Source organism: Pseudorca crassidens, chromosome 8 (assembly GCF_039906515.1).
Source record: "Pseudorca crassidens isolate mPseCra1 chromosome 8, mPseCra1.hap1, whole genome shotgun sequence".
Classification (NCBI taxonomy): domain Eukaryota; kingdom Metazoa; phylum Chordata; class Mammalia; order Artiodactyla; family Delphinidae; genus Pseudorca; species Pseudorca crassidens.
In genome coordinates this window covers 53,330,488-53,350,324 of record NC_090303.1, presented here as the reverse complement: position 1 = coordinate 53,350,324, position 19,837 = coordinate 53,330,488, and the positions used below count along the sequence as shown (strand labels likewise).

At 37.7% G+C, this 19,837-nt stretch overlaps 1 protein-coding gene across 1 annotated transcript in view; it reads right to left on the bottom strand.

Moving 5' to 3' along the window:
- Positions 1 to 19,793, bottom strand: part of FAM237B (family with sequence similarity 237 member B) — a 42,374-nt gene extending 22,581 nt beyond the window's left edge. The window contains exons 1-2 of the mRNA XM_067746483.1: positions 19,423 to 19,793; positions 15,793 to 15,885 (exon numbers count right to left, since the gene is read on the bottom strand). The gene's annotated coding sequence lies outside the window, so the exon portion shown is untranslated. The remainder of the gene's footprint in view (positions 1 to 15,792; positions 15,886 to 19,422) is intronic.
- Positions 19,794 to 19,837: the final 44 nt, after the last annotated feature.

Sequence of the window (19,837 nt, the reverse complement as noted above, 5' to 3'; positions counted from 1 at the left end):
CAAGGATCTCATTCAGATTTGATGGAGAAATTAAAACCTTTACAGACAAGCAAAAGCTAAGAGAATTCAGCACCATCAAACCAGCTTTACAACAAATGCTAAAGGAACTTCTCTAAGCAGGAAACAAGAGAAGGAAAAGACCTACAATAACAAAACCAAAACAATTAAGAAAATGGTAATAGGAACATACATATTGATAATTACCTTAAATGTAAATGGATTAAATGTCCCACCAAAAGACACAGACTGGCTGAATGGATACAAAAACAAGACTCATATATATGCTGTCTACAAAAGACCTACTTCAGACCTAGGGACACATACAGACTGAAAGTGAGAGGATGGAAAAAGATATTCCATACAAATGGCAATCAAAAGAAAGCTGGAGTAGCAATTCTCATATCAGACAAAATAGACTTTAAAATAAAGACTATTACAAGAGACAAAGAAGGACACTACATAATGATCAAGGGATCAATCCATGAAGAAGATATAACAATTGTAAATATATATGCACCCAAAATAGGAGCACCTCAATACATAAGGCAAATGCTAACAGCCATAAAAGGGGAAACTGACAGTAACACATTCATAGTAGGGCACTTTAACACCCCACTTTCACAAATGGACAGATCATCTAAAATGAAAATAAATAAGGAAACACAAGCTTTAAATGATATGTTAAACAAGATGGACTTAATTGATATTTATAGAACATTCCATCCAAAAACAACAGAATACACTTTCTTCTCAAGTGTTCATGGTACATTCTCCAGGATAGATCATATCTTGGGTCACAAATCAAGCCTTGGTAAATTTAAGAAAATTGAAATCGTATCAAGTATCTTTCCAACCACAACACTATGAGACTACATATCAATTACAGGAGATAATCTGTAAGAAATACAAATACATGGAGGCTAAACAATATGCTACTTAATAAACAAGAGATCACTGAAGAAATCAAAGAGGAAATAATAAAATACATAGAAACAAATTACAATGAAAACACGACAACCCAAAACCTATGGGATGCAGCAAAAGCAGAGTTCTAAGAGGGGAGTTTATAGCAATATATTCCCACCTCAAGAAACAAGAAACATCTCAAATAAACAACATAACCTTACAACTAAAGCAATTAGAGAAAGGAGAACAAAAAAAAATCCCCCCAAAGTTAGCAGAAGGAAAGAAATCATAAAGATCAGATCAGAAATAAATGAAAAAGAAATGAAGGAAACAATAGCAAAGATCAATAAAACTAAAAGCTGGTTCTTTGAAAAGATAAACAAAATTGATAAACCATTAGCCAGACTCATCAAGAAAAAAAGGGAGAAGACTCAAATCAATAGAATTAGAAATGAAAAAGGAGTAACACCTGACTCTGCAGAAATACAAAGGTTCATGAGAGATTACTACAAGCAACTATATGCCAATAAAAAGGACAACCTGGAAGAAATGGACAAATTCTTAGAAAAGCACAACTTTCTAAGACTGAACCAAGAAGAAATAAAAAATATAAACAGACCAATCATAAGCACTGAATTTGAGACTGTGATTAAAAATCTTCCAACAAACAAAAGCCCAGGACCAGACGGCTTCACAGGCAAATTGTATCAAACATTTAGAGAAGAGCTAACACCTATCCTTCTCAGACTCTTCCAAAATACAGCAGAGGTAGGAACACTCCCAAACTCATTCTACGAGGCCACTATCACACTGATACCAAAACCAGACACAGATGTCACAAAGAAAGAAAACTACAGGCCAATATCACTGATGAATATAGATGCAAATATCCTCAACAGAATACTAGCAAACAGAATCCAACAGCACATTAAAAGGATCATACACCATGATCAAGTGGGGTTTATCCCAGGAATGCAAGGATTCTTCAATATATGCAAATCAATCAATGTGATACACCATATTAACAAATTGAAGGAGAAAAACCATATGATCATCTCAATAGATGCAGAAAAAGCTTTTGACAAAGTTCAACACCCATTTATGATAAAAACCATCCAGAAAGTAGGCATAGAGGAACTTACCTCAACATAATAAAGGCCATATATGACAAAACCACAGCAACATCGTTCTCAATGGTGAAAAACTGAAACCATTTCCACTAAGATCAGGAACATGACAAGGTTGTCCACTCTCACCACTATTATTCAAGATAGTTTTGGAAGTTTTAGCCACAGCAATCAGAGAAGAAAAAGAAAGAAAAGGAATCCAAATTGGAAAAGAAGAAGTAAAGCTGTCACTGTTTGCAGATGACAAGATACTATACACAGAGAATCCTAAAGATGCTACTAGAAAACTACTAGAGCTAATCAATGAATTTGGTAAAGTAGCAGGGTACAAAATTAATTCACAGAAATCTCTTGCATTCCTATACACTAATAATGAGAAATCTGAAAGAGTAATTCAGGAAACACTCCCATTTACCACTGCAACAAAAAGAATAAAGCACCTAGGAATAAACCTACCTAAGGAGAAAAAAGACCTGTATGCAGAAAACTATAAGACACAGATGAAAGAAATTAAAGAGGATACAAACAGATGGAGAGATATACCATGTTCTTGGATTGGAAGAAGCAACATTGTGAAAATGACTCTACTACCCAAAGCAATCTACAGATTCAGTGAAATCCCTGTCAAACTACCACTGGCATTTTTCACAAAACTAGAAGAAAAAATTTCACAATTTGTATGGAAACACAAAAAATCCTGAATAGCCAAAGCAACCTTGAAAAAGAAAAACAGAGCTGGAGGAATCAGGCTCCTGGACTTCAGACTACTACAAAGCTACAATAATTAACACAATATGGTACTGGCACAAAAACGGAAATACAGATCAATGGAACAGCATAGAAAGCCCAGAGATAAACCCACGCACATATGGTTACCTTATCTTTGATAAAGGAGGCAAGAATATACAATGGAGAAAAGACAGCCTCTTTAATAAGTGGTGCTGGGAAAACTGGACAGCTATATGTAAAAGAATGAAATTTGAACACTACCTAACACCATATACAAAAATAAACTCAAGGGCTTCCCTGGTGGCGCAGTGGTTGAGAGTCTGCATGCCAATGCAGGGGACATGTGTTCGTGCCCCGGTCTGGGAAGATCCCACATGCCACGGAGCGGCTGGACCCGTGAGCCATGGCTGCTGAGCCTGTGCGTCCGGAGCCTGTGCTCCGCAATGGGAGTGGCCACAACAGTGAACGGCCCGCGTACCACAAAAAAAAAAAAAAAAAAAACTCAAAATGGATTCAAGACCTAAATGTAAGGCTAGACACTCTAAAACTCTTAGAGGAAAACATAAGCCCAACACTCTATGACATAAATCTCAGCAAGGTCCTTTTTGACCCACCTCCTAGAGAAATGGAAATAAAAACAAAAATAAACAAATGGGACGTAACGAAACTTAAAAGCTTTTGCACAGCAAAGGAAACCATAAACAAGATGAAAAGACAACCCTCAGTATGGGAGAAAACATTTGCAAGTGAAGCAACTGACAAAGGATTAAGCTTCAAAATTTACAAGCAGCTCACGCAACTAAATATCAAAAAAACCCCAACCCAATCCAGAAATGGGCAGAAGACCTAAATAGACATTTCTCCAAAGAATATATACAGATTGCCAACAAACACATGAAAGAACGCTCCACATCACTAATAATTAGAGAAATGCAAATCAAAACTACAATGAGGTATCACCTCACACCAGGCAAAATGGACATCATCAAAAAATCTACAAACTGTAAATGCTGGAGAGGGTGTTGAGAAGAAGGAACCCTCTTGCACTGTTGCTGGGAATGTAAATTGATACAACCACTATGGAGAACAGTATGGAAGTCCCTTAAAAAACTAAAAAGAGCACTAGTATATGACCCAGCAATCCCAGAACTGAGCATATACCCTGAGAAAGCCATAATTCAAAACGAGTCATGTAGCACAATGTTCATTGCAGCTCTATTTACAATAGCCAGGACATGGAAGCAACCTAAGTTTCCATCGACAGATGAATGGATAAAGAACATGTGGCACATACATACAAGGGAATATTACTCAGCCATAAAAAGAAATGAAATTGAGTTATTTGTAGTGAGGGGGATGGACCTAGAGTCTGTCATACAGAGTGAAGTAAGTCAGAAAGAGAAAAACAAATACCGTATGCCAACACATATATATGGAATCTAAAAAAAGAGAAAAAAATGCTTCTGAAGAACCTAGGGGCAGGACAGGAATAAAGACACAGACATGAATAATGGACTTGAGGACACGGGGAGGGGGAAGGGAAAGCTGGGATGAAGTGAGAGAGTGGCATGGACATATATACACTACCAAGTGTAAAATAGATAGCTAATGGGAAGCAGCCGCATAGCACAGGGAGATCAGCTTGGTGCTTTGTGACCACCTAGAGGGGTGGGATAGGGAGGGTGGGAGGGAGACCCAAGAGGGAGGAGATATGGGGATATATGTATATGTATAGCTGATTCACTTTGTTATAAAGCAGAAACTAACACACCATTGTAAAGCAATTATACTCCAATAAAGATGTTTAAAAAAAACGCTAAAATAATACACACAAAAACAAACAATAATTACTTCTTTGGATGATAGAATTTAGGGTGTTTTTTTTCCCTTTGTTTGCAACTTTCAGCCTGTATTGCTTTGCAATAAGGAAAAGAGTGATTTAAAAATAAAATAAATCATAAAAAATTTTATTCCCGTTAAAGCATTTAAAAATTTTATCCTGCTTTTCTCATAGGTTGTGCATTTAATGCTCCATCCAAATCACTAGAAATTCTAAATTACTATGGGTTTTGAAAATACTACTAAAATAAAAGCAAACATCTGAGCTATTTGCAGTTAATTATGTCCTTATACCATAAAATCTTTAAACAGTGAAAGGATTAAGATGCTTAGTTTTTATAGGAAAAATGTTATATGTAAGAAAAATATGGAGAATAATGTAAAAGTAAATAAGCAGATGTTCTGAAAGCAAAGATCTCTATTATTAACCTTTTAACCTTCTAGTTGTACTCAAAAGTTAACAATAACTTGTAGATTTTGAAGAAAACTTCAGGCTTTACATTTCTTTCCAACTAGTAGAATATTTTTTAAGCTTTAAGGATCATTACCATAGGCTGGCTTCTCCAGGAAGCAGGTTCTGTGATAGCATTTAGGGGGCACGATATTTCTTAGAGAAATAAGAATCTGGGATCCATACCTGCAGAAGGGAGGGGAAGGAAGCAGGATTAAGCAGAGAGAGAAGCTGAGCTGTGATGAATTTCCAGTGAAGTCCTCAGAGAACCCCACAGGGAGTGCTGAAGCTGGAAAGGTCTGTCAGATTTGTTCACATTGTGTCAAGCTGGTCGGCCCTGTATTCTCTCCTCTGTTAGTCAATGGAGGACCACCCCCAGAAGGGTGCGGCTTCTTGCAGCTGAGACAATACTTGAAGGAGCCTACTGCTAAAAGCTGCTTGTTAACATCAATTCCAGCAGGTGAGCTAAGTCTTTCCTTGAAGGGGGATCTTGGTGTTACATCTCCATATTTACCACAATCGAACTTTCCTTTCTACTGGAAAATCCAACTCAATTCAATGTTCAGTAAGAAACAAATCTTTTTTTAATACAAATATATACATATTTTATTGATTTTATTTTAATTATTATTAAATACAAATGTAAAGACATAACATTACACCTCACTTTGTCCTGCACAATAATTAATAACTATGTCCTATAAATGGGTATGACCAAGAGAATCCCATGTTGTGGCAAGGTGGGCAAGGTGAAATTTACAAATAACACTCACTCAATTGTGGGCCTGCAGAAGCCAGTACTCAGGCGAATGTCAGTCAGGCCACATTTCCCAGGTGTGACAGCCTTTTCACTCCATTTTCAGACACTCTTCACATTTTTAAAAGTACACCCACCAGGTGCCCCTCACAGCCTCCTCGATTTTCTCCTTCCCTTTTGTCTTTCTTTCTACGTTTCCTTCCATCTAGCTTTCCTTCCAATTCTCTCTCCTTCAAACTGGTATCCAGCACCTGCTCTGAGTTCAGCCACACACTGAACCGGAGAGATACAAAGATGAATATTGGTTCCAGGGGCCTTTATTTGTGCCTCTTTTCTCATTTTATTGAAACAAGTAAATCTTTATGTCCATATTTAATAAACATTCGAGATCTGGATTATTTTCCAGCATGATGAGGTAGAGAATTCAGGGCAGTAAATGACCCATTTATAAAAGGTAGTTAAAACATAATTATTTGAATTAAACGGGAGAGAACTAATGAGAAGTAGATGGTATTTTCTGGGGAAATGTCTAAAAAACTGCAAATATTGTATAAGAATAAAATAATCTCCTAGAACCTTCCTTTGCTGCTAAATCTGTTTAGAACTATAAGGATTGAAAATAGAATGTACCAACCAGTACTCTGGAAAGGGAAGCCTCTATACCCTGAGGGATGCAGCTCCCTTCATACACCCTCTGAGTAAGCCCATGGTGCAGGAGCAAGAGAATGCTGTACAGCAGGAACCATAGAGAGAATGAAAAACAGTGCAAAATACTAAAGAACAAGGTCCAGCAACAGAAAAATATGCCCGGCACAAAGACCTATTCTGCAAAATCAAAAGGCAAACTAACAACATGAAGACCACCTTTATTTTGGTTGGATTAGGTCATCGGTACTCCACATGACTCAGAACAGATACACATTCAGTAACCAAAAAATAATTAGAAGTATTATAGGTCTTCTGACAGGAATGTCAAAGGGAGAGGGGAGGGTGCATTCTTTTTTTTTTTAATAAATCTTCATTGGAGTATAATTGCTTCACAATACTGTGTTAGTTTGTGTTGTACAACAAAGTGAATCAGCCATAGGCATACATGTATCTCCATATCCCCTCCCTCTTGAGCCTCCCTCCCACTCACCCTCCCTATCCCACCCCTCTAGGTCATGGCAAAGCACCAAGCCTATCTCCCTGTGCTATGCTGCTGTTTCCCACCAGCCAACTATTTTACATTTGGTAATGTATATATGTCGATGCTACTCTCATTTCACCCCAGCTTCCCTGCCCCGCTATGTCCTCAAGTCTTTTCTCTACGTCTACATCTTTATTCCTGCCCTGCCCCTAGGTTCATCAGTACCATTTTTTGTTTTTTTTTAGATTCCATATATATGTGTTAGCATACGGTATTTGTTTTTCTCTTTCTGACTCACTGCACTCTGTATGACAGACTCTAGGTACATCTACCTCACTACAAATAACTCAATTTCGTTTCTTTTTATGGCTGAGTAATATTCCATTGTATATATGTACCCCATCTTCTTTAACCATTCATCTGTCAATGGACTCTTAGGTTGCTTCCATGACCTGACTATCATAAAAACAGCTGCAATGAACACTGTGGTACATGACTCTTTTTGAATTATGGTTTTCTCAGTGTATATGCCCAGTGGTGGGATTGCTGGGTAATATGGTAGTTCTACTTTTAGTTTTTAAGGAACCTCCATACTGTTCTCCATAGTGGCTGTATCAATTTACATTCCCACCAACAGTGCAGGAGGGTTCCTTTTTCACCACACCTTTTCCAGCATTTACTGTTTCTAGATTTTTTTGATAATGGCCATTCTGACCAGTGTGAGGTGATACCTCATTGTAGTTTTGATTTGCATTTCTCTAATAATTAGTCATGTTGAGCATCTTTTCATGTGCTTCTTGGCCATCTGGATGTCTTCTTAGGTGAAATGTCTATTTAGGTTTTCCGCCCATTTTTTAATTGAATTGTTTGTTTTTTTGATATTGAGCTCCATGTGCTGTTTGTATATTTTGGAGATTAATCCTTTGTCCGTTGTTTCATTTGCAAATATTTTCTCTCATCCTGAGGGCTGTCTTTTCGTCTTGTTTATGGTTTCCTTTGCTGTGCAAAAGCTTTGAAGTTTCATTAGGTCCCATTTGTTTATTTTTGTTTTTGTTTCCATTACTCTAGGAGGTGGATCAAAAAAGATCTTGCTGTGGTTTATGTCAAAGTGTTTTTCCTATGTTTTCCTCTAAGAGTTTTATAGTGTCTGGTCTTATGTTTAGGTCTTTAATCCATTTTGAGTTTATTTTTGTATATGGTGTTAGGTAGTGTTCAAATTTCATTCTTTTACATGTAGCTGTCCAGTTTTCCCAGCTCCACTTGTTGAAGAGGCTGCCTTTTCTCCATTGTATGTTCTTGCCTCCTTTGTCATAAATTAGGTGACCATATGTGGGTGGGTTTATCTCTGGGCTTTCTATCTTGTTCCATTGATCTGTATTTCTGTTTTTGTGCCAGTACCATACTGTGTTGATTACTGTAGCTTTGTAGTATAGTTTGAAGTCAGGGAGCCTGATTCCTCCAGCTCCATTTTTCTTTCTCAAGATTGCTTTGTCTATTCGGGGTCTTGGTGCATTCTTAATAAACAGCACATCTTTAAAATCTTCTCAGACCATAATCATTCCTCTTAATATTCTCCAGCACCATAGCTATTCCCAGAAGCTCTAACTTTTCAGAGTTCCCTGCCCTCCAAAACTTCTCTGACAGCTTCCCCATATGCCTTTCCTCTCTATCTTCTCTCTTTCCTTCTTCTGTAGCTTATTATTATGTAGCTGCATGTAGCCTTTCTGGTTTCTTTTATTTTGTTTATTTGTTTAGACTTATAATTGAATTTTGGATAGCAAACAATAGCCCCAAGAGGCCAAAAAGACAGAATCCTTTCTTTTAAGTGTAGGTGGACTGTCAAGGAGAAGAGGGAGGCTATGAATGTCTGTAAATTAGTAATTATGACTTCCTTACACAATTAGTTAATAATTTTATCTCTGTTACATTAATAAGAATAGTGTGCTTTATATTGGAGTTTCCCTATTAGATGTGGAGGATTTTCCTAGGGGTAACTGGGGTGTAGATCCACCTGTGAATTCTGAAATAATAGATATAGAGAAGCTTTCTGGAACTGCTTTGTAGACTATTATTCCTCTAAATTCTACAGAGATATAGGACAATTTGATGCTTAGTCCTTTTGAGATTAGAGGAAATATGTTTTTAAATCTGTATCTTATTGTTAATTTTTAGCTAGAATCACAGCACATTTGGCCTCCTACATCTAGCTTGGGGGGTGTTATTTACACCATTTAGAAGACCCGAGATAAACTGGACATCATCAAAAACACAGCCAATAAAAATAACATATGACTAATTGGGGATTACTGTGGGCCAGGCAACACCATGGAGAATTTAAGAGTAGAGAAGCCAAAGGAAAGTTTTAGGGCTCAGGGGGTTAGATATTTACCATAATGAGGGACCAGCTTCCTGAAGGGGACAGTTACAGAAAGAATGGTATGCTGGTATGGCAGGCATTGAGAGAGCAGTTGGAAAAGGGCATTATGGATTATTGTTATTTCTAATCACTGCGATCCAAGTAATCCAGATTCATGTACAATTCAGGCATGCAATATACGTCTTCACAGTAAATGTTTCTATAAGTATATGTTATAAAAACTAGGAGTATAATTGTGACATCAACTAATTTCATAATGTTTTTACAAAATAAAGCCATCACATGCTTCATTCAACAAGTATCTGTTGAGCACTCACTGCTTGCCAGGTGCTGAGCTAGGTTTGGAGTTGCAGTGGAAAACAAGTAGACAAGGCCCTAGAGGTGGGAGACAGACAGTAAATAAGTAAACAGATACATAAAGAAAAGGGATTGTTTCAGATAGTGGCAAGTGTTATGAAAATAATAAAATAGAAGATGACCAAGAGGTGGCTACTATCTTAGACGTAGTGGTCCGGAAGACACCTCTGAAGAGATGACATTTCAGCAGGGACTAAAACGATATGAAAGAGTTGGCCAAGAAGATAAGAAGATGTCAGGCAGAGGGAACAGCTAGCAGAAAGGCCTTAAATTCGGTACATGTTTAGTGTGTCAAGAGAACGTCATGAAAAAATTTTCAGGGACCAAGTGATGTGAGGCTTTATAGCTCTGGATTTTACTCTAATAGCAAGGAGTAGATATTGGTGAATTTTAAGCTACAAAAGAAAATAATCTGATTTATGTTTTCAAAGGATCCCACAGGCTACTCTGTGGAGTATGAACCAAAGAGGTCAAGGGTGTAAGCAGGAATCAATTGAGAGGTTTTTACTACAGTCCAGGCAGAGGATAAATAAAGGTAAGAGTGAAGATGGTAAGAGGGTATTGGAACTGGGCAATATTTAGGAGGTTTGGCCAACTAGATTCTTGATGGATTGGATATGAGAAATCAGGATTGGATATGAGAAATCAGGAAGAGTGGAACTGAGGTTGATTCTGAGGGTTTGGGCTTCATCAATTAGTTATGATGATTCTAATAACTAAGATGGGGATAACTGGGGAAAGATGATGTTATGGAAGTGGTGGGAGTTGGGGTCCATAAACTACCTATGCTTACATGGATGAGTTTTGCAGAAGCCTTGAATGCCCTTAAGTGGAATGAAAATTTTTGGTATATATTCACAGGGACTTCAGGTTGGGAGCATACACAAGTTTCATCAAATTCTTAAGAGAATTTGAAAAGTCATCTCCAGAAAGCAAAGTTAGGCAATTCCTAACATATTACCCTCTGGATTTTCTTTTTCTTCTTCCTTTCTTTTCTGTTTATAATTATATAAAAGCAGAAAAGAGAGTAGAGACTGAATTGTTAGTAAAGAAAAATATATGTAAAGAAAAGGACACATTTTGAAAGTTAGCTCTCTTTTTAATTTTACTTCATTGAGAATATAAGTACATATACAGGGTAGACTTGAAAAGATTTCTGGATTCCATTTTAATTTCCTTGCTACATTTAAGATCCGTTGGCAGTCCTAGGTGTAGGCTAGTCTGTAGCATTCCTGGGCTCTCCTACTAGGCCAAACACATATCTTCTCCTTCTTTGCCATGTCCAAGGGACATCTTATACCTTGGGTGTTTTGAGCTCTCCCACTGAGGTACAGCTAAGGGTAACTCTTGCACTCCTTTCTATAAATAGGCATTTTATCAGATGAGGTTCAGCCAAGGAAACAACACTATGAATAGAATGGAGTAAGGGACTAATATGGGTATTAGAACTTACACGACTGTGTGAGAAGCTGAGGAAATACAGGTGTGAATGTGAATACCTGGAGGATTAGAGAAAAGCCAATAACAAGGGCCCATAAAGAGAGCTGTGGAAGGCTGTTGCCCCTGCATCTGGCAGTGGGCCTGAAGTCACCATAAGTTAGTAAGTCAGAGAGTCAGGAAGAAAAGTTGGACAGACAGTTGGGTAGAGCACGGGCACATTTTTCTTCCACAAGGACAAACTGGAACCTACACTGGTCACTCATTATGTCAAACTCCAAGGATGCAGGCCACCTGCAGAAGAAGTTGGTGCTTTTGACGGCCTTGCTACACATGCTACTTGCCCAGGAACTGGAAAAGCTGAAGGAGGAGATCTCATAGGAATAAGAGAAGCTATGGGCCTGGGTGCTGCTCCATGTGAACAAGGTGAGCCAGAACATCAGGAACCACACATACACACACACACTCAGGTGTGTGTGCACATATGCAAGCATGTGTTGAGCAATGCCTGGGACCCTGCAGTAACCTCCTGAGTAACGACTGCTGCTTCTCCCTTCCAAATCTCGTGCAAATTTCTCTAATGGCCACTCTAAACTGAAACTACTAAAGGGAAGGGAATTCTGGGAGCCATAGTTCCTGATGAATTGACACAGTACTAAATTACCACAGTCATGTTCTTCACCAAACATACCATGAGAAAGAAGGCAGTGATTCACTTTGACCCCAATTATGGCCCTACTTAAAAAGACATGAAGTGTCTTCCCTGGTGGTGCAGTGGTTGAGAGTCCACCTGCCGATGCAGGGGACGCGGGTTCGTGCCCCGGTCTGGGAAGATCCCACATGCCGCGGAGCAGCTGGGCCCGTGAGCCATGGCCACTGAGCCTGCGCGTCCGGAGCCTGTGCTCTGCAATGGGAGAGGCCACAACAGTGACAGGCTTGAGTACCGCAAAAAAAAAAAAAAAAAAAAAAAAAAAAAGACATGAAATGAGGTTGGATGTATTTAAGTATATGGAGTGTGATGGGACAAAATAACTCAATGAACTCAACTTTCTGGTTCCAACAACCCAACAATTCCATCTGAAGTTCTCAGACATTATGACTAGCACTAAGATAGCAGTTTTTATGAACTTGGGCTACAGTTGTTAGCAAAATGCAGGGCTGGATGGACCACAGTGGTAATTCCTATGTGCCTATATAAATAAAATGGGTCAAGATTACTCAATTTTATATCCTACCTAATTCTGCTACAGCCTATTATATCTAGCCTCACAGTAATGTTTTATAAGTAATCTTTGTTTGCTTTCTTGTCCCAACACTTTAATATCTTAGGAGGAAGTAATACAAAATTGATGTAGTTATTGGTTTTTCTACTCTGTGAACTGTAATTTCTATACATCATAGATCTCATCTTCTTTTAACAAAAAGAGTATTTATCAGCTAATAAGACACCATTTTCCTTTGATTAAAAAATACTACCTTTCATCTGTGAGAGAATTTTCTGTCAAAAATATTATATGGCAAGATTGATAATATTAACATTATTTTCTAAGATGACATTTCATGTGAGATGATTTCCTTAATGAAGTTATGCAATCATTCCTATCTGTTGGAAAGACAATTTACACAGTAGCTAAAGAGAAGTCCAAATTTGAAATGAATGGCACACAAGAGAGCAGTTTTCACAGTCCAAGATCAGCCCTCAGAGGTTTACTTGAAGGATTATTATTATCTCTTTTACATATCAGAAGGGGAAAAATAATAAAAGAGGTGGGAAATATCATCCCCCAAATATATATCAGTTATTATAATACAAAAGTTGTAAAGAGAAAAATTCATATTAATTCCTTCTCCAGCTCCCCGTAACTAAATTATTAATTAACTAAGAAGAGAAATGACAACTTTTGGATCACTCAGAGAAGCAAGAAAGAATAGAAAATAATGTGTCAATGTTTTAGTCAAACTCAATTCCAGCCCCCAATTTCTTATTTTTCAAAAAGGGAATATCTTAGGATATTGAATGACAAGTTACAGCTGACACATCAAGGGAACGGAGATACTTCTTACCGAAGTAAGGTGACAGACCCAAATTCAGATTTTTAAAGGAAACGTTCACAAAATTCCTGGACCTCTCAGGTCCTCCATCCCCGATGGGCAGGGATTAGAGCGTGCCTGTTCCCTTTCCTCATACTCATTTGGATGTGCCTCCGAGAAGCCTACCGAGAGAACTTACTGCCTTGCCTCTGCAGTGGTGAGGCAAAATGACTGTAGTCTTGACTCCTGTCCAGAGAAGTCAAGCAGCCAAGAGCTTGGCTCACCAACTGCTTTGATGGTAATGGCGGAGAGTTTCTTTTGTTTGGGGATTGGCCTGCACTATCGAATTTGCCCAGGTAAAGTCTACATGAGGGTTTCCCATGGCCTGGAGGTGGGTAGTATATGAGGAAGAGCTCACCTTGGATTCAGTCGAACAGGGCTACAGAAAGGGATCAAGGGGCGTGATCCACAAGGATAAGATTTATGTGGACCCCGATTTCTGGAGGTAGCAAGGGCAAGGAGAGTCTAAATCTACCACTCAAATAGAGATCTATCCATTAGGAAACCAGAGGTGAGAGGCTCCAGTGATGGGACTCTTCCAAGTATCCACAAAAGCACCTATGAGAGAGTCAACCCTAAATATTTCTTGATCCCAGGACCTCATACCTAGCCCACCAAACAAAGTTCAAGTAAGGATTTTCTTATTATCTTTTTCTTTCTCCCTTTCATGCTCCAACCAAACCTGGAAAGGTCTAAAGCCAAGGTTAGCAAGCTGGCAACTAAATCCAGCAATAGCTGAGAGAGGGGAAAAGATGTAACTCAAGTTAAATGCAGAGTTTCAATTATTATACAGGAGCCAACACTCTAATTTCTGAATCCATACAGTGTTTGGGGCCTTCAAGTGTCTTCAGGAATACTTATTATCTAAGAGTGAGTGGAAATCTTAGAACTCTAATTAAATGGTGGGGGGAAGCTTCCCTCATTGAAAAAATTTAAAGGGATAATGGGAAGCAAAAAAACCCCCCATATATAGATATATATATGTTTTATTAGGCCTTATTCTTAGGGCTTGTTCAATGTAAAATGTAATGAAAGTGTAAAATATTTAATTTAAAGAGATAATGGGAAGCCAAAAAATGTGTTTTATTAGGTTTTATGCTTAGGGTTTGTTCGATGTTAAAGTAATTTAAAAAAATCATTCACATATAAAGCTTATACCAGCTCTATCCTATAATGCTCCCTAGAGTAAACAACTTATTCTTTACTCTCTCTAGACATAGCTTTATCCTCTCCTTTGTTCAACTACTGCCATGTCCTTCTAACTCATCAGAAACTGTCTTAGCATTCTGTTAGGTCAAGGGAATGGGGGGGGGGGCCCTATGCTTAGTGTAATTGCAAAACATTGTGGGTTTCCCCCAGCCTAAGTATTGTCACATACAAGGGTTTGAGCCTAACCTTTCTTACTAAGAAGTATGTAAAAGCATTACACAGAATAAAAAGTTCTATGGATTATATTAGCTTTCAATATCTTCATTTTTTTCTCCTTTGTTAGCATTGAGTTTGGTCAACAAAAATGGGGTATATCCAATATATCTAATATCCTCTCTAATAGATATTTCCAAGTCAAATAAAATACGGTCTGAGAAAAGGACCTAGTAACTGCAATTTTTGTGAAATAGTAAGAACAGAATTAAAGTTCTAGTGAGTTAAAGACTGAATGGGAGATAAGGAAATAGATATAAGAAATTAATACTAAAATATCTGGGAGCTCTGCAGTAACCAAATGAAAGATTTAGTGCTGTTGCAAGAACTAGACTGAATGAGTAAATGAATTCAAAGGTCAAAAGGAATTATTACCGATTTAATTTTTTAAAAGTATATCTCTTTTAAGTGTCTATGACCCTTAAGAAAGGTTCAAAAAACTGTATATGTTTTATACTCTATAAAACTCTATTTTTTAACATCTTTATTGGAGTATAATTGCTCTACAATGGTGCGTTAGCTTCTGCTGTATAACAAAGTGAATCAGCCATACGTATACACATATCCCCATATCCCCTCCCTCTTGCGTCTCCCTCCCACCCTCCCTGTCCCACCCCTCTAGGTGGTCACAAAGCACCGAGCTGATCTCCCTGTGCTATGCAGCTACTTCCCACCAGCCATCCATTCTATATTTGGTAGTTATACTCTATAAAACTCTTGAACAAAATGAGTTCTCAATAAACTTCATTTCCAACTATATCCTCCAATAAGTTATGTGTTCTGCACCATCTCAGAGTATATTCTCTGCCATGAGTCTAAGTAGGCTATATAATGAGTACAATGTGTACAAATGCTGTTTCATTCCAAAGCTGTAGCTTAGCTTACCATGTACAGAGTGATAGTCTAACACACATGCCTAAGACAATGATTTACATATTCTTACAATACCTTTTTCTAGAAGAGAATATTTTAGCTGATTAATTTATGATGTGGTAGTAATAAACAAAATAATACAGGAATAAGCTAATATAAACATTAATTTCCTTATTTTGAATTACTATTCAAATTATCTGAGAATTCTATTTCTCAGTAAGTGGTTACTGCTTTATGAAATATCAGTAATAAGTAACAAAGAAAATGGTTTAGGTAAATGAGAATTCAATACACTACCAACTTTCCTGCTGCATGAGTACCCTTGTTTTGGACAAGCAGGAAGCATCATTATCAAAGGCCCTTCTGATAATTCCACTGCCATTCTTATACCTGTAGATGATTAAAAGAAAGTATAAAAAAAAAGAGCACTCAGTGACTCATAGTAATAGCAGAAGCCCCTTAAAACATTTTTCTTCCTCTAGTACAAATGGTTGACAATGGGGGTCTTCAAAACATGATTCAACTATTTCTTAGGATTTCTATATATATATTTCTAAGAAAATAACCTTTCAGTGATACCCTTCAAATTAAAAACAGGGTGCATTAAAAGCAAAGCAAAATCATGTTTAATAGAAATAAGTTTTTTCCACTCACTATGAATTCAGGTATCAATAATATTAAAATTTGCTTCTTTCATTAACACAACTACTGTGCTTAATTATTCTTACTTAGTTATTCCAGTAACCAAGGCAGTGTTCTAGCACATAGCTGAGTGTGTGGGACAAATTAGGAACTTGGTAATTGTTACATGAATGAATAAATGAAGAAACTATAAATCCTTAGGAAGAAAGGCAATAAATCCACTTTTTTTTTCTTCACATAGGCCTTGTTTCAGGACAATCATTACATGATCTGAGGCCCTTACTTTGACAATACTACATTTTAACTTAGAGATGAAGAACTTAGATGGTATATAGCTCTCATTCGTTTAGTCCATTTACTTTCATCATCTAGGAGAACTTCGTTTTATCGTAGAGTGTAAGACCCCAATTTATAATGATTCTCAGAGTAACAATATTTTTAACAGTATGAAACTAAAAGAATATTTACGTTAGTTTTGGGGATTATAAGGCTGTGAGTGAGAATAACTTTATGCCCCACTTCAGGTAATTCATATGTCATAGGAATTAGCAATCTAGCTATTGTCTTTCCTAAAAAAAATAAATTAACTAACAAATATTCAGAGAGTATATATTGAGCCAAAGGACCTATTAGGAAATATAAAAAAGGGTAAGGTGTAGACATCTGAATAGTTGATGGTAAAATATCCCCCTTAAAAAAAAATATTTTCAAGATCAAGGTGGCAATAAGATATAAAGATGGAATGTCCAAGAAAGGAACTTTATAAATGTTCCCATCTGAGACATGGATACAGCAGTCATGCTGAGCCCCTGAGGGGATCTTGAATCCAGTGATCTGATAAATCTGTATGTTTAAAGGGAAAAAAAACCCCAAAACTCCTCTGGAGATCATACGGATAAAGGACTATAGTGAACAAGACCGTTGTGTTGTATTATTTTCTTTGTACATGAAAGCTAGTGAAACCTGCTAAGTTGGGTTATAAAATCAATAAAGTAATTAAAGTTAGACTGAATCTTATAGAAACAATGTCAGCTGCTACCTTCTCTTATACAAAGGATACCAAAAAGCCTCCGCTTCTTTCACATATTCCCCCCATGGAAGGATCTCCCACACTCACGCTTGAATTTTTTTACTAGAAGCTAGAGCCTTTTATTCATTTCACAATTAGAGATAAAAACTAAAAGTAAATGCCCTGAGAATCAACACACTGACTTAAAATCACATCAGCTTGTAAAATGCAGGTATCGAAGCTATGCCCGAGATCCAGTTTTGATAGGTACTGTGAGGGGAAAGCAGAAGGGTACTTAGTACCTGTAGTAAGAAGAGGCAATTAAAAGAAAGGGAGTGGGGGATGCAGAAAAGGGAGGTTAAGAACTAAAAAAAACCCCAATTATTTCAACGTTCTATCCTTGGGGTGGCTCCAGAAGAGGAACTGCAGAGAAGAAGCATTTTCTTAGGATATACTAGTAAATCCAATTTAATGATTACTTCTTGCTAACCTATATCATTATAACAAAAATTATAGATGATGAAGAGTATCAGAAAGTTAATATCACAGCAAATGCTGAGGTAAATTACCTCTTGAGTAACTATATTAACAGAGAGAAGCGGGATGATTATAAAATAGCATTATAAAGTGCTAGACTTCTTAATTATATTTGTTCATTTTATGCTTAAAGTAATAAACTACACTAAAATGTTTATTAGATTAAATGTAATGTGGTATTCAGGATTGAGTCCTGGAACAGAAAAAGGTTATTGTTGAAAAACTAGTGCGATCAAATAAAGTCTATAGTTTGGTTAAGGGCACTGTAGCAACATTAATTTCCTAGTTCTGACAAATGGTTATACAAGACGTTAACTTTAGGGCAAGCTGAGTAAAGGGTATATAGGACTCTGGGCTATCTGTAACTTTCCTGTAAATTTAAATTATTCCAAAATAAAATGATTATTAGAATGCTTATTAGTTATTTTTATTAGAATAACTCTAGTTTACAACATTAAAAAAAATCAAATTGTATGTATGCCACTGGCTCATTTGAGACTATCGCTTATTATGCAAAATTCTCTAGTCCCTGAGTTTAATGGTTTGCCTGTACTTTAATCTGAGCAGCCATGGGGAAGGCATTCTATCCACTCAGTGGCAGAACTAATAATAGTTTCTGTCAGTAATGACTTATGCATCAGGGTCATTTCACCTCATGTTCATTTTAGCCGAACATTTAAAGGGGACGATTTACATTTCATGTTTCTTTTACTATCTGGTAACCAGAGCTGTAATAAATATTTCAGGCACTGATGGTGTTTTGTTCAAGAAAAATATTATGTTTTCTTATTTGTTTATAGTACCTAATGTTCCTCAGTATTTTGAGATGTTTTTATATCAACTTCCCATTTATTTTTATCTGCTGTCATTATGTTCCCATGTAAATGTTATGACAAGGAAAACAGTTTGGGCTTGTGTTCACTAATAAAAAAAATAAACCTTAGAAAATAAATAAACAGATTGGGCTCAGCATAATTCTGAGATTGTAAGACCTAGTAAAGATAATAATCCAAATGGCAGCAAATGTTATTAAGATTAAACTAAACACCTACTTAGTAACAACCTAATTTCTTCCTTCCTTCCTTCCTCCCTCTCCCTCTCCCTCCCGCTCCCTCTCTCCCTTTCTTTCTTTCTTTCCCCTGCCGCGTGGCTTGTGGGATCTTAGTTCCCTGACCAGGGGTTGAACCCGGTCCCTCGGCAGAGAAAGCGCCGAGCCCTCACCACTGGACCGCCAGGGAATTCCCATCCTAATTTCCTGATTAATTAATCATTACAGGTTAAGTGACAATTACAGTTTTATTGATGGGGGTGGGGTAGAGGGAGGTTCAGTAGCAGGAAGGGAATCAAGACTGAAAGGGATAGTTCTTACACCGTGTATTTCCTAACAATTACTGTCATAAGTGAGGGGTAGAAATAGAAGGATTCTCAGTTTTGAGTTCAGAAAGATTATTAGGCTGGCAGCGTAGTGCAGGGCCGCCTAGCAGGGCTGTGTACCTCTGTCCACCGCGCGAGGGCAGGGGGAGACGGGGTGGGTGGGGCGGACGGAGACCCAGTCACTCTGCTGGTCCTGCCCAGCTCGAGAAAAGGGAATCTAATTCTCACAAAGGCGCGCTGCAAATGAGAGTTGAATAATGACCCATAGTATCTACCGGACCCCTAGAAGCTACTATCTGACAAAGAGTTGCAAGATTCCTTCCCCACAGAACACAGTGAAATTCTTACAGATCTCAGATCCTGACCTTTGGGTCCCAAATTTTAAATTCATTGTCTCTTGGAAGATTTTGCTGGATATTACTCAGCTGGTCAATGAATTAACAGCTTTTTTCCCAGTTGAGTTTCTGAGTCTTTTACGAGTTTGCTTTTATTGTCCGTGGGAGGCGTTTTGTTTTGTTTTTGCACTCTGCTTCGCCGAGAGTAAAGATTGAGGTATCTTGTGGTTTCCTTAATTAGCATAAAAACTCCTCCAAGGCAGTAGAGTCTCCAGTGCCATCCTATTCAGAATATTCCTGAGGCACCTATTCCGCACCTGACTGTCCCCTGTCACATTGCCGCTCAACATTTCCTCAGCGTTTCACTCCGCTTGCTTCTTAACAGACACCACCTTCCCCTTCCCGTGGGGCACAGCAAAACGCATGCGCACGTTTCCGTGAGCGC